Source organism: Salmo salar, chromosome ssa19, assembly GCF_905237065.1.
Source record: "Salmo salar chromosome ssa19, Ssal_v3.1, whole genome shotgun sequence".
Lineage (NCBI taxonomy): Eukaryota > Metazoa > Chordata > Actinopteri > Salmoniformes > Salmonidae > Salmo > Salmo salar.
The window spans coordinates 21,308,420-21,325,048 of NC_059460.1; the positions used below are offsets into that span (position 1 = coordinate 21,308,420).

Here is a 16,629-nt window from a genome sequence, read left to right on the forward strand (position 1 = left end):
ATATTTGGATATAACGATGGATTATTTGGGACCAAACCTACATTTGTTATTGAAGTAGAAGTCCTGGGAGTGCATTCTGATGAAGAACAGGAAAGGTAAGAACATTTTTCTTATAGGAAATAGGATTTTGGTGAAGGCTAATCTTGCCGGGTGTCTAAATAGCTAGCCGTGATGGCTGGGCTATGTACTTAGAATATTGCAAAATGTGCTTCATCCGAAAAGCTATTTTAAAATCGGACATATCGAGTGCATAGAGGAGTAATGTATCTATAATTCTTAAAATAATTGTTATGCTTTTTGTGAACGTTTATCGGGAGTAATTTAGCAAACTGTTAGTAAATTCCCCGGAAGTTTGCGGGGGGTATGCTTTTTCTGAACGTCACATGCTAATGTAAAAAGCTGTTTTTTGATATAAATATGAACTTGATTGAACAGACATGCATGTATTGTATAACATAATGTCCTAGGTGTGTCATCTGATGAAGATCATAAAAGGTTAGTGCTGCATTTAGCTGTGGTTTGGGTTTTTGTGACATTATATGCTAGCTTGAAAAATGGGTGTCTGATTATTTCTGGCTGGGCACTCTCCTGACATAATCTAATATTTTGCTTTCGTTGTAAAGCCTTTTTGAAATCGGACAGTGTGGTTAGATTAAGGAGAGTCTTGTCTTTAAATAGCTGTAAAATAGTCATATGTTTGAGAAATTGAAGTAATAGTATTTCAAACGATTCAAAAATCGCGCCACTGAATTCAGGTGGCTGTTACGTAGGTGGGACAAATTCGTCCCGCCTTGCCCATAGAGGTTAATCATCGTTGTGTTTTTGTATACGTGTTTATTTTGGTTTTTCTTCTTTGTCCTAAATAAAAGAAGATGAGTGTACATAGTCCCGCTGCGTTTTGGTCTACACCCTACGACACTCGTGACAGAATCTCCCACCAAACACGGACCAAGCAGCGGAGGAGGGAGCAGCAACATATGGACTGTCGGGAGTCATGGACCTGGGAGGAGATTAAAGCCGGAGTGGGCCCATGGAGGAAGGCGAAAGAGGACCGGAAATGTTACAGGGGAACACGGTTGGCGTTCAAACCGGAGAGGCAGCCCCAATAAAAAAAATTGGGGGGGCACACGGGTAGTTTGGCCGGGTGAGGATTAAGCCCCAAGCCAAATCCCCGTGCTTTTGTTAACCTGTCTGGGAACGGTGGGACGTTTGCGTCCCACCCTAGTCAACAGCCAGTGGAATCACGTCGCGCGAAATACAAATACCTCATAAATGCTATAACTTCAATTTCTCAAACATATGACTATTTTACACCATTTTATAGATACACCTCTCCTGAATCGAACCACATTGTCCGATTTCAAAAAGGCTTTACAGCAAAAGCAAAACATTAGATTATGTTAGGAGAGTACCCTGCCAAAAATAATCACACTGCCATTTTCAAAGCAACTAGCATCCACACAAATACCCAAAACACAGCTAAATGCAGCACTAACCTTTGACAATCTTCATCAGATGACACTCCTAGGACATCATGTTACACAATACATGCATTTTTTGTTCGATAAAGTTCATATTTATATATAAAAACAGCCTTTTACATCGGCGCCTGACGTTCAGAAAATATTTTCCCTCAAATGCTTCCGGTGAATTAGCGCTACAATTTACAAAATTACTATTCAAAAACATTGGTAAAATATAATATTGTCATTCAAAGAATTATAGGTTAACATCTCGTGAATGCAACCGCATTGCCAGATTTAAAAATAACTTTACTGGGAAATCACACTTTGCAATAAACGAGGTGTTATGCTCAGAAAAATAGGCTAGGTGATACAGGTTAGCGCCATCTTGGAGTCATCTAAATTCAAACATACTATTGTAAATATTCACTTACCTTTGATTATCTTCATCAGAAGGCACTTCCAGGCATACCAGGTCCACAACAAATGTAGTTTTTTTCGAAAAAGTTACAAATTTATGTCCCAATTGCTCCTTCTTGTTAGCGCGTTCCGAAGGCTACTCATAATGTACGAAACGCGCTGGACTTGTCCTCGCGAATGTGCAAAAAAAATGTATTTACGTTTGTTCAAACATGTCAAACGTTGTATAACATAAATCTTTAGGGCCTTTTTCAATCATAACTTCAATAATATTCAAGGCGGACGATTGCATTGTCTTACTAAACGTTTTGGAACGAAAGAGTACCCACGGGCACGTGCATCATAGTAGTAATGGCCCTCCCTTTATGACAAACTTTCCAGGCCTCTCGTTCGGTCAGTTTCTACCGGAGAAGACTCAAACCACTTTGTAAAGACTGTTGACATCTAGTGGAAGCCTTAGGCAGTGCTAAATGAATCCTAACTCACCGTGTGTTTCATAGGCAAAGTGTTGAAAGTGATTGCACAAATCAGATTTCCACTTCCTGTTAGGATTTGTCTCAGGGTTTAATTATATGCATATTCTCGTTTCTGGGTAAGAGTAGTAACCAGTTTAAATCGGGTACGTTTTTTATCCGGACGTGAAAATACTGCCCCCTATCCCCAACAAGTTTTAAGCAACCTTTGACTGGATAGGTCCCGTGCTTCGTGTTAATGCGTACTGTGGCAAGGCCAAGTATCTTCAGGCTGGTGTGCGCAGTGCCAGCGCCCCGCATTTGCCAGGGGGAATTGGGCACCCAGCCAGTACGGGCAATGCCAGTCCTGTGCTCGAGCCCGCCAGTGCGCCTCTACGGTCCAGTGTATCCTGCTCCTCGCACTAGCCCTGAGGTGCGTGTCTTCAGTCTGGCACATCAGTACCAGCACCACGCACCAGGCTTCCAGTGCGTCAGCCCAGTCCAACTCGTCCTGTTCCTGCTCCTCGCACTAGCCCTAAGGTGCGTGTTTCCAGTCTGGCACATCCAGCACCACGCACCAGTCTTCCAGTGCATTAGCCCAGTCCAGTATGTCCTGTTCCTGCTCCTCGCACTAGCCTTGAAGTGCATGTCTCCAGTCTGATACCTCCAGTACCAGCACCACGCACTAGGCTTCCAGTGCGTCAGCCCAGTCCAGTACGTCCTGTTCCCGCTCCTCGCACTAGCCTTGGGGTGCGTGTCCCTAGTCTGGCGTCTCCTAAGCCAGCACCACGCACTAAGCTTCCAGTGCGTCAGCCCAGTCCAGTACGTCCTGTTCCCGCTCCTCGCACTAGCCTTGGGATGCGTGTCCCTAGTCTGATACCTCCAGTACCAGCCCCACACACTAGGCTTCCAGTGCATCAGCCCAGTCCAGTACATCCTGTTCCTGCTCCCCGCACTAGCCCTGAGGTGCGTGTGCCCAGTCTGGTACCTCCACTACCAGCCCCACGCATCAGGCTTCCAGTGCGTCAGCCCAGTCCCGAGCTTCCGACGACAGTGCCTCGGCCAGAACTTCCGGCAACAGTGCCTCGTCCAGAACTTCCGGCAACAGTGCCTCGTCCAGAACTTCCGGCAACAGTGCCTCGTCCAGAGTGTCCGGTAACAGTGCCTCGTCCAGACTGTCCGGAACCAGGAGAGACGGCCCACTGTCCGGAACCAGGAGAGACGGCCCTCTGTCCGGAACCAGGAGAGACGGCCCAATGTCCGGAACCAGGAGAGACGGCCCACTGTCCGGAACCAAGAGAGACAGCCCACAGTCCGGAGCTCCCAGAGTCGTCCCACGGTCCGGAGCTCCCAGAGTCGTCCCACGGTCCGGAGTTCCCAGAGTCGTCCCACGGTCCGGAGCTCCCAGAGTCTTCCCACGGTCCGGAGCTCCCAGAGTCTTCCCACGGTCCGGAGCTCCCAGAGTCTTCCTACGGTCCGGAGCTCCCAGAGTCGCCCTACAGTCCGGAGCTTCCAGAGTATAGTCCAGGGTCTTCAGTGACTGGCCTCAGGCAGAGGTATGCAGTGGGGGTGGTTTGGTCAGGTAGGGGATTAAGGCCTGAGCCTAAGCCACCTCCACTGTAGGAGGTTTGGGGAGGGGGGGGTGTAGCACAGGAGACGTCAGTGACGGCAGCCACCCTCCCTTCCCTCCCTTTAGTTTAGGGGTTTATTTTGGGGGTATTTTTGTTGTCAGGTGCATCCGGGGTCTGCACCTTTGGGGGGGTACTGTCACGTCCTGACCAGTAAAGGGGTTATTTGTTCTTATAGTTTGGTCAGGACGTGCCAGGGGGTATTTGTTTTAGTGGTTCAGGGTGTGTTTGTGTATGTGTCCATGTAGAGGGGGTATTTGGTTTATATGGTTCGGGGTGGTTGTGTATGTAGAGGGGTATTTGATTTATTAGTCCAGGGTTTTGGTTATTGTTCTATGTTAGTTTATTTCTATGTTCTGTCTAGGCATTTGTATTTCTATTTTGGTAATGGGGATTGGGGCCTTCAATTGGAGGCAGCTGTCTATCTTGCCTCTGATTGAAGGTCCTATATTTAGGAGTGTGTTTGTTTTGGGAATTGTGGGAGATTGTTTCTTGTTTAGCTGTGTGCCTGATGAGACTGTCCAGTTCGTTTGGTTTTTGTATACGTTGTTTGTGTTTTCTTTCTTCACTAAATAAAAAGAAGATGAGTATACATTTTCCCGCTGCGTTTTGGTCTACACCCTACGACACCCGTGACAACAATGCAGGAAATGCTTCGGGACAAGTCTCTGAATGGCCTTGAGTGGCCCAGCCAGAGCCCGGAATTGAACCCGATCTAACATCTCTGGAGAGATCTGAAAATAGCTGTGCATTGATGCTCCCCAGAGGATCTACAGAGAAGAATGGGAGAAACTCCCCAAACACAGGTGTGCCAATCTTGTAGCTTCATACTCAAGAAGACTCGAGGCTGTAATCACTGTCAAAGGCGCTTCAACATAGTACTGAGTAAAGGGTCTGAATACTTATGTAAATGTGATATTTTCAGTTTAAAACCTGTTTTTGCTTTGTCATTATGGGGTATTGTGAAAAAAAACTATTTCATCCATTTCAGAATAAGGCTGTACTAATGGCATCTAACCCATTGTATTCGACGGACTTGACAAATACGATTTGATTTGAAAATAATCCTGCAGCAAAAGGATTTGAGTGTTGCTTGATCTGTCGATAGGCTATTAGCTGGTCAAATTAGGCTGCATGAGAAGTGGAATACTTGTTATCAGTGAATTTATGTAAATCACGAAGCTTATCTGCATTTCCTGTGATGCACGTAAATTGTAAGCAACAACAGTGTAATCAAATTAAGATCCTAAATCTGTATGTTCAAATGTACTGTGGTTTATGTTCAAATGTTATCATGGGTCTGCAATTGATAACAACATGTAAACAAGCAGCATCCTTATTGACCTCCAAATGCAAAATTACGCTGTTATAAAGTGTGTGTGTGGGGGGTGAAATGGTATGAACTTTTATTGTAAATCTTTCGAGCATTAATTCGATGCGGTGGTGGTGAATGTGGTGGTGCTGCTGTGTTTTGGTCCCGTGTGGCTCAGTTGGTAGAGCATGGCGTTTACAACGCCAGGGTTGTGGGTTCGATTCCCACGGGGGACCAGTACAGGAAAAAAATGTATGAAATGTATGCATTCACTACTGTAAGTCGCTCTGGATAAGAGCGTCTGCTAAATGACTAAAATGTAAAAATGTTAAAATGTTTTTGTCATCTGGTCCTGAATACTGAAAACAATGCCTGGCAACAGAGGTGACAGGGACCATTAGGGCTGCAGAGGGTGATGTGTTTTCAATTAATGGGGAAGTCCCTCTTTATATTCCCCTGCATTAAAGTCTTCCTCTCTCTAGAAAACCCTTGTGTTCTGTTTGAATTGAATAAGGATTCCATAAGTATGAGGGGCCTGGCTACCGGGCTACCCCAGCCCCTTTCATTTGTTTATCTGATAACCAGTCTCTAAAGAGCCTCCCTGGTTCCTGTTGCTAACACTCTATACCATATATGTGTCCAAAATAGCACCCTATTCCTTATGTAGTGCACTTGGGATACATCCCATGGCTCTCCTTCCCTTTTCTGAATATCCGTTTTACTCTTCCGAGGCCTCAGTCTCAAATCCCAAGATAATCTAATGAACACTCTGCTAGTCCCCACCATTACTCTGGAGTGGTCTGGGCCCTCAAAGGCATTTATAAAGCTACTTAAATACTTGCGCTCTTAACACTGAACTGGAGTGACACGGGCAGTACTTTCAGAGCATTTAATGAAAGTAGTCTTGACTTGAAAGGGTAAGAATCCTCCTCTTGACAGTGTGGCTGGTCCAGTTATGCTGTTGTCCACATTAAGGAGGCTGACTATACTGAGAGTCAATAGATGTATTATTACTGTAAGGTTAGATTAATGACAGAAGGTGATTGCTAAATTGCTAATAGGCAGCTGCCACTATGGCTGGGTATTAATGTATGATGTAGTGCTGCTGTCCACAGAGTTTATTAGCATTCAACAAACATCCATTATACAAAGTCAGGCCAGGGCCAAATATTTAGAGGGAGTTTGGGTATTAGAAGTATTTCAAGCTGTTTCAGTTAATTAATTGGCTGGCGTTTATTAAATAAATAACTTTTTGCCACTCACTGAAGGTCTCTTAGCATAGTAATCAAGCACTTCATTCTTCATATTAGCACCTCTAACATGGTAACTTGAATCACTCTGCTAGGTATTAAAGTTGGCCTATTTCAGATACACAGTACTCAAGTGAAATAGCTGCCAAACAGTTATCATGTGGAGGTCACAGGGAGTCATACAAGTGCAATAGCCTGGATGAACAATCAACAGTCAGTCTCTCTCTACCCGTGATGGTTTTGACAAACTGAGGCAATAATTTAGTATAGTACAAGATACTGTTAAATAGATGATGAATTATATGTACATTTCTATTCCCAGGTGTCATAGTTAGTGAAGTTGATGAGTGCCTAACACCTCAGCCTCATTTCCTTCCTTGGTATTGACAAGCTAAAGACTAGAAGTAAGAACTTCTCTCATATACACAGAAAAAAATAAAGGTTCTGAAATGGTTCTTCCTCAGCTCTTAAGGTTCCTTGGAGAACTCTTGCCGATGAAGAACATTTGAGTTAAGTGTGGGATTCTTGGCATTCTTCAGAATTCTGAAAGGTTCTTGAAATGTATGGAAGCCTGCAGATGTGTTACTTTCATAGCACACAGCAAATTGGCCAGTGTTAACTAGTGTTGATATTTCAGTATAAAAGTTCTAATATTCATTCAAGAGTAGTTAAATGAACACTGTAAAGAATTAAATTAACACTCAGTGGTTTAAAAGAATCCCAGTGTTGGTGTTAATAACCAGAGTTGACCTGGAACCATGCTCATCATTATTATATTTCCCAGCATGCTCTTTTGCCGGAAGATTTTTTGAATTGTTTGTTTCAATAGCTATGTTTTTGCATGTTACTTGAATTTATTACACCCGTTACTGAAATGGTTGTTCCAGTTAACATTTTTAAGCTAGTCTCTTATATACAATTTCGGTAGTTTTGGTATTTAGGATCCCCATTAGCCTCTCCAAGAGCATCAGCTAATCTTCTTGGGGTCCACATGAAAGATGACATAATACATAGTACAGAATGTCATTAGTCAAGGACTGAAATACATCAATTTAAAACGTCACACATAGCCTACATATAAGTACATACACATACTATCTAGGTCTAATACATAGTACAGTGCAAATTACAATACAATACATAAACTCAGCAAAAAAAGAAACGTCCATTTTTCAGGACCCTGTCTTTCAAAGATAATGCGTAAAAATCCAAATAACTTCACAAATCTTCATTGTAAAGGGTTTAAACACTGTTTCCCATGCTTGTTCAATAAACCATAAACAGTGAATGAACATGCACCTGTGGAACGGTCGTTCAGACACTAACAGCTTGCAGATGGTAGGCAATTAAGGTCACAGTTATGAAAACGTAGGACACTAAAGAGGCCTTTCTACTGACTCTGAAAAACACTAAAAAAAAGATGCCCAGAGTCCCTGCTCATCAGCGTGAACATGCCTTAGGCATGCTGCAAGGAGGTATGAGGACTGCAGAGGTGGCCAGGGCAATAAATTGCAATGTCTGTACTGCGACAAGCCTAAGGCAACTCTACAGGGAGACAGGACGGACAGCTGATCGTCCTCGCAGTGACAGACCACGTGTAACAACACCTGCACAGGATCGGTACATCCGAACATCACACCTGCGGGACAAGTACAGGATGGCAATAACAACTGCCCGAGTTACACCAGGAACGCACAATCCCTCCATCAGTGCTCAGACTATCTGCAATAGGCTGAGAGAGGCTGGACTGAGGGTTTGTAGGCCTGTTGTAAGGGAGGTCCTCACCAGACATCACCGGCAACAATGTCGCCTATGCACATAAACCCACCGTCGCTGGACCAGACAGGACTGACGAGTCGCAGTTTTGTCTCACCAGGGGTGATGGTCGGATTTGCGTTTTCATTGAAGGAATGAGTGTTACACCGAGGCCTGTACTCTGGAGCGGGATCGATTTGGAGGTGGAGGGTCCGTCATGGTCTGGGGCGGTGTGTCACAGCATCATCGGACTGAGCTTGTTGTCATTGCAGGCAATCTCAACGCTGTGCGTTACAGGGAAGACACCCTCCTCCCTCATCTGGTACCCTTCATGCAGGCTCATCCTGACATGACCCTCTAGCATGACAATGCCACCAGCCATACTGCTCATTCTGTGAATGATTTCCTGCAAGACAGGAATGTCAGTGTTCTGCCATGGCCAGCAAAGATCCCGGATCTCAATCCCATTGAGCACGTCTGGGACCTGTTGGATCGGAGGGTGATTTCCCCCCAGAAATGTCCGGGAACTTGCAGGTGCCTTGGTGGAAGAGTGGGGTAACATCTCACAGCAAGAACTGTCAAATCTGTTGCAGTCCATGAGGAGGAGATGCACTGTAGTACTTAATGCAGCTAGTGGCCACACCAGATACTGACTGTTACTTTTGATTTTGACCCCCCCACCCCTTTTTCAGGGGACACATTATTCAATTTCTGTTAGTCACATGTCTGTGGAACTTGATCAGTTTATGTCTCAGTTGTTGAATCTTGTTATGTTCATACAAATATTTTCACATTGTCACGTCCTGACCAGCAGAGGGTGTTTTTGTGTAGTTTTGGTCATGACGTGGCAGAGTATGTCTGTGTATGTGTGTTCTGGGTGTTGTATTTCTATGTGGGTCTGTGTGGCTCCCGATCAGGGACAGCTGGTGATCGTTGTTCCTGATTGGGAGTCATATATTTAGGAGTATGTTTGTCACTTGGGTTTGTGGGTGGTTGTGCTAACACTGCTAGTCTTTTTATTTGTACTAAGCCTGTTAGCCTGTCGTGAGTTTCGTGTTTATTGTTTTCCTGTGTATACTTTGCTTTAATTTATTATTATTTACATTAAAAGATGAGTATCCACATTGCCTGCAGTTTGGTCCATTCAACACGGCTTCAACATTTACGACACACATCTTAAGTTTGCTGAAAATAAATGCAGTTGACAGTGAGAGGGCATTTATTTTTTTGCTGTGTTTATATAGAAAGGCATTGTCTCTTCATAGTCCACATTGTGCTCTTTTATCTGGGGTTTTTTTCACTCGTTGAGTGAGTGATTTGTCACAAAAATTATGCTTTTTTGTTTTTGAGATATTTAGCACCAGCCTATTGCTAGTTACCCATTCAAAAACTGACTGGAACTCTATCTTCAGTGTCTTAGTTATTTATTTATAGCCGACATGTATATTGTTGAGTCATCAGCATACATACATAGACACACAGGCTTTATTCAAGGTCAGTGGAAGGTCATTTGTAAAAACAGAAAACAATAATGTCCCTAGCCAGCTGCCCTGCAGTACACCCCACTTAACTGAATTTGCTGGCTGCCCTGCAGTACACCCCACTTAACTGAATTTGCATGAGAGAGGCTTCCATCAACGAAAACCCTCTATGTTATATTAGATAGGTAACACTCAATCCATAATAAGGCAGATGATGCAAATCATTAGCACCTACATTTTTTCAGCAAAAGGTTATGATCAATAACATAAAAACAGCTTCCACAATCTTATTACTATCAATTTATATCAGCCAATCATCAGTCATTTGTGTCAATGCCGAGGATGTTGAGTGCCATTCCCTTTAAGCATGCTGAAAGTCTAGTTAAATTTGTATTCTGTAAATTAACTTTGTATTTGATCAAACATAATTGTTTCCCATAGATTACTAAGTACTTGCTAAGTATTCTTGGGTAGCGGAATGACCTTTGCCGCCCTCCAGGTTTGTGGGCACACACACCATCTTCTAGGCTTAAAGTGGTGGCAAACAGGAGTCGCATTGTATTCCGCTACCAACCTCAGCAATTTACCATTCAGGTTGTTGGTACCAGCTGGTTTGTCCTCATATATAGATAGCAACGATTTTCTTACCTCTTCCACACCCACTTGGTGGAACTCAAAACTACAGTGCTTGTCTTTCATTATTTGGTCCATTATGCATTAATATGAAGGCTCAGCATTTGTTGTTTGCATGTCATACCTACGTTTTCTAATCTTTTCAACAAAAACATATTTGAGTGTGGTTGGCAATATCAAAGGGTTTTGTTAAGAACAAGCCATCTTCTGCTTCAATAAAGGATGTTCCATAGTATAGTTTCTTATTCTTTTTGTTTAGTTTAGTTGTTTGATTTCTAAATTTACTATATGTTTGACAGTCTGCTGTGTTGTCAGACCTATTCCTTTTGCCTCATCCCTCTCAGCCATACAGTTCTTCAATTACTGGGCACATGCCTATCAATAACCGGAAGAGGCAGTTTCATAATGCTTCAAGTGCAGCGTCCAGATGTTCCTCATTACACACATCAGACAAACAAATATTTTTCACAAATTAGACATAGGAATCATTGCAAAACCTCTTGTATGATCATTTATACACAATTCTTTTTTTCTAGATATGGCTATCACAGTATATTATGATCACTACATCTGATGGGTGTGGATACTGGTTTTAGAGCAGATTTTTGCAACATTAGTAAAGAAGTGTTCTGTTTGTAAATACCTGATGACTTGAACCAGATTGCAGACACTGGTTACAGCTTGGAGCTTATTTTTGAGTGGGAAGCTTAATGCCAACCAGTCAATATTTTGGTCACCCAGAAAATATACCTCTCTGTTGATAGCACATATTATCCAACATTTTACATATATTGTCTAAATGCTGACTTTTAGCACATGGTGGACAATATCAATTTCCTGCGAGAATAGGCTTTAGGTGATGCAGATGAATCTGTAGCCATATTACTTCCATATCATCTGACATAAGATACTATTTCAGCCTAACAGGAATATGACTCTGGACATACATGGCAACACCTCCTCAATTTGCATTTCTATCTTTCCTACAGTGGGGGGAAAAAGTATTTGATCCCCTGCTGATTTTGTACATTTGCCACTGACAAAGAAAGGATCAGTCTATAATTTTAATGGTAGGTTTATTTGAACAGTGAGAGATTGAATAACAACAAAAATATCCAGAAAAACGCATGTCAGAAAGGTTATAAATTGATTTGCATTTTAATGAGGGAAATAAGTATTTGACCCCCTCTCAATCAGAAAGATTTCTGGCTCCCAGGTGTCTTTTATACAGGTAAAGAGCTGAGATTAGGAGCACACTCTTAAAGGGAGTGCTCCTAACCGCAGCTTGTTACCTGTAAAAAAGACACCTGTCCACAGAAGCAATCAATCAATCAGATTCCAAACTCACCACCATGGCCAAGACCAAAGAGCTCTCCAAGGATGTCAGGGACAAGATTGTAGACCTACACAAGGCTGGATTGGGCTACAAGACCATCGCCAAGCAGCTTGGTGAGAAGGTGACAAAATTTTGGTGCGATTATTCGCAAATGGAAGAAACACAAAAGAACTGTCAATATCCCTCGGCCTGGGGCTCCATGCAAGATCTCACCTCGTGGAGTTGCAATGTTCATGAGAACGGTGAGGAATCAGCCCAGAACAACACGGGAGGATCTGGTCAATGATCTCAAGGCAGCTGGGACCATAGTCACCAAGAAAACAATTGGTAACACACTACGCCATGAAGGACTGAAATCCTGCAGTGCCCGCAAGGTCCCCCTGCTCAAGAATACATATACATGCCCGTCTGAAGTTTGCCAATGAACATCTGAATGACTCAGAGGATAACTGGTGAAAGTGTTGTGGTAAGATGAGACCAAAATGGAGCTCTTTGACATCAACTCAACTCGCCGTGTTTGGAGGAGGAGGAATGCTGCCTATGACCCCAAGAACACCACCTCCACCGTCAAACATGGAGGTGGAAACATTATGCTTTGGGGGTGTTTTTCTGCTAAGGGGACAGGACAACTGCACCGCATCATTTGACGGGGCCATGTACTGTCAAATCTTGGGTGAGAACCTCCTTCCCTCAGGCAGGGCATTGAAAATGGGTCGTGGATGGGTATTCCAGCATGACAATGACCCAAAACACACGGCCAAGGCAACAAAGGAGTGGCTCAAGAAGAAGCATATTAAGGTCCTGGAGTGGCCTAGCCAGTCTCCAGACCTTAATCGCATAGGAAATCTGTGGAGGGAGCTGAAGGTTCGAGTTGCCAAACGTCAGCCTCGAAACCTTAATGACTTGGAGAAGATCTGCAAAGAGGAGTGGGACAAAATCCCTCCTGAGATGTGTGCAAACCTGGTGGCCAACTACAACAAACGTCTGACCTCTGTGATTGCCAACAAGGGTTTTGCCACCAAGTACTAAGTCATGTTTTGCAGCGGGGTCAAATACTTATTTCCCTCATTAAAATGCAAATCCTTTTATAACATTTTTGACATGCATTTTTCTGGATTTCTTTGTTGTTATTCTGTCTCACTGTTCAAAGAAACCTACCATTACAATTATAGACTGATCCTTTCTTTGTCAGTAGGCAAACGCACAAAATCAGCAGGGGATCAAATGCTTTTTTCCCCCACTGTATATATTCAATAACCATGTATAACTACTACTGCATCATCAAAGGAATTATCTAAGTGTGTTTCAGAGATGGCCAGAATATGATAGTTTTCAGATGTTAATAAGTTATCAATTTCATGTTAATATGGCCTATGTTTAGTCCTTTTCTGGTTTTCTTGTTTGTTTTTACTGCTATTCTGAGAGGCTGATCCGAGGTAGACATTTCAATCAATGGTACTGAGTGGGCTGCTCACAGTGGAATTCAATTCTACGTGCATATGATTATTGCAGACAATACCCTCAGAGCTAACAGTTAAGGAACATAGATTAGGTTTTTTACATTTACTGCAATTCTATCTCTCTGGGATATAATATGATTTCCATGTCTTCTGTTGCTTAATATTACAGGGAGGACTGGAGCACTACCAAACCCAGACCGTCAGTCTCTTAAGCAGATCGCTATGTTGATGGAGATAATCCTGGAACCCCAGCTGCTAGGGTGAATCCCATTCCTGTCTTTGCAGAGTTTCTTCCGAACCCCTTCTATAGCATGGGAGAGAGCCAGAGATGAATGTCCTCTTCCCTGTACAAACAAGGATGTTCAAGAGAATGTTGTTGTCCTTCTTCAGTTCCTCAGATTGCTGAAAGTGAATGTCGTTAAATCCAACGTGAGTGACAATGGTGCCAACATTAGAGTAGTTGGCTAGAACTGTGGGCAGGAATAGTTGATTCTACGTGAAGTAGTTGATTCTACGAGATTTTGGCCTCAGGTAGACCACAATCTCTCACCATCGAGCTGCCCATGACGATGGTGGTCATGATGGAATCCGATTGGGAAGGAAGTAGGGAACAGAATGGGCCTGCCTCGGGCAGGGGGGAGGAGGTGTACTTCGACTCATGCCAGCTTGACTCACCGCACAAGTACAAGTAGAAGTGGATGGCGTCGGAATCCTCGGGAAGATGGAGGAGGGCCCAAGACCTTGTTGCCTTTGGTCAGCGACTGGCTGAGCTGTGGAGGGTGCCCCTGGACGGCTGCTGGCTGTTGGTGTTCTCCTAGGATTAGAGCTGACTCCTGGGGCCGGTATGTCCGCCTCCAGCAGGGCAAAGCTGTTTAATAGCAGGATTTGATCTTCTAGAATATATGGAGGCTGACCAGACTGCCTCCCACCAAACCACCTTCACCTTGACAGTGTCGGGTCTCCCACTGGTCATGGAGTTGAGCTTAACATCTGTCCAGTGGATTGGAGCAGGTCAGTACCGCACGACTCATCAACCCTTGGCCTTAGAAGGCATTCAGAACTGAAATTCTGTGTCTGGGCTGCATCAAAGTATCTCAGATAGCACATCTTCATTTTCCAGCAGCTGAGCTAGCAGCCAGAAAATCTCTTCCCTAAGCTGCTTGATGATGATACATTTGGAACAGACAAAGAATTTATGTTAATTTATCAGTACCACCTTATTTTCCTCCCCTTGCTTTGATATCATCTTGCACCTAGCCCATTTGAGACCAGACATAGACACAAATAACACTGGTGTTTTGACTTTAGCACTGCTAGCGTTTTCTTGCTCTGCTAACATGATGACTAATCGCTAACTATTGTTTTTTTATAGCAGAAATCTGGGACACAAAATTGTGGTCCCAAACAAACAATCTAACTGTGTCGCGGAATCCTTAACTATTAGAACTTCCAATGGTTAAAGATGTTAATGATGTTGACATTATTAACAAAGATCCAATGAAATCTATTTCCTAAAAACAACAGACCGAGTGTAGACAGTACACTGATCTGTTGCACGCTCTGATCACGTCTGTTGTGTTTTGGAATTTTGAAATCCTATATGGTTCCCTTATGGCATCACTCTCAATAACCTAATTTGGTTCCATCTTGCACTTATATTTTTAAGAGTGTACAGAGCACTAATACAACTCACAATACATCTATGTAAAACTAAGCCAACAGTACCCCCCCTGATTTGAATCACATGGGTGATCTTAGCAGTTGGCTAGAGGCTGTTCCTAGGGTGCTTATACTGTAGTTACGTCACAAATCACACACTGTTCCCTATGTTGTGCACTACTCTTGAACAGAGCCCTAGTTCACTACATAGAGAATAGGGAGAATAGTGTCTGACATCACTGATGATCTGTGTTTTGGTGATCAAATATTTGTATATTATCATGGAAAGGATAACATTTGCACACAAATGGGAAAGGCTCACTTTCCCCAATATTACTTAAACTTGCAATGACTGTTTTGTCGTATGTCTGGCACCTATATTTGCCTTAAGAGGCCAAAGGGAGGAACATTATTCATTTTCTCTCCTTTTCCTCTGAACACTCTTTGCAAGCTCTACTGAAATATTGAAAAGCCAGAGTCTAATGCTGACAATAGTTATAAAAGGCTTATGAATAACTTTATATACAACGTTTTCTCTTCTACTGCCGATTTTGGTTTAGCTCTGACTCATGTTGGAAATATTTCTAAGAAATGTTGAAAGGTATTTTCACAGGTACAGGTCAAATTGAACTGTTAAAAAGTAAAATGGTTCCTAAATTGGCAACAGTTTCTGGATAATTGTATGCAGTATAAAGCAGGGTAGCTTTTCCTGCATTCAAATGTCCAAATTGCCCCCTAGTGGCCTCATGGGTGGTATGTTATTAATATTTTTCATAATTTCCTAATTAATAAACAATATTTCAAAAAACCCGCCATAAATCTGGTGTTTCTAAGTCAATTGGTTTTGTTATATTTCAGTCTTCTGTTATGTATATAAAGTGTAATATTTGCATCCCAAAATTGAATACATTTCAACTCTATATCTAACATGGTACAGGTATCTTTGTTTTTAAGCCCATAACCATATGTGTGAGAAGTATCCTTTTGTTTCAAAGTAGATTTGTTTAAGACTACCAAGAAACAGTCTGTGTGACCCTGATTTAGCCCACTGCAGTAAAAGGTTTTAATGATCATAACTCTTTTATAAAATGTTATAAAAACTTTATTGAATGCTGAAAGAACCACTATGTTGTAAACAGTCCACTGAAAAGTGCATTATTTCATCACAAAATAATTATTACTAAGTTACTGATTATAAAAAATGGAATGCAATTGAAAAAATGAAAAAAGACAGACAGTGAGACATAATCAATCAAGTAAAACAGAATCAAATAAATTACATGCTTGACTTATTAGTTTAGTAGCTACTACTATACCATGTGGTGAAATTAATCTAAAGGTTTCAGATTAAAATGAGAAAGTATTGATTCAGCGGTGATGAGAAGTGTCGGAGTGAGACATTGCTTCACTAATCTAAAGATACTAGCTAAGAAACTCTTCACTTCCCTTCCCCCAACCCTCCAGCTTCTAGGCTTAATCATGATTTCCCCAGTGCAATTATTAATTATGTAATTCACGCTCCTAAAAAGATAATACTTCATCCATGTATTTCCTCAATTGTTGAAAAATGTCACATTTTCTTCTGCTGTTGGTGACATTCTCATGCATGCTCTCTCTCTGATTAGAATTTTCCAAAGTCCCCTACACAATAATTACCTTTAATACATATCTGCACTGCTATTTTAGTTATCAGTTAACACGACTATTCTGTCATCATTTATTTTATTTACTTCTTTAACAAACTTGGGGGTTTTCTGTATTATTGTATAACATTCGTGGG

At 42.4% G+C, this 16,629-nt stretch overlaps 1 protein-coding gene and 1 non-coding gene across 2 annotated transcripts in view; one reads left to right on the forward strand and one right to left on the reverse strand.

The window, feature by feature from the left end:
• LOC106578565 (cadherin-12) overlaps positions 1-16,629 on the reverse strand; it is a 250,360-nt gene that overhangs the window by 209,255 nt on the left and 24,476 nt on the right. The window lies entirely within an intron of this gene.
• Positions 5,437-5,512, forward strand: trnav-uac (transfer RNA valine (anticodon UAC)). The gene has a single exon. It is a non-coding gene; the product is annotated as a tRNA-Val (tRNA).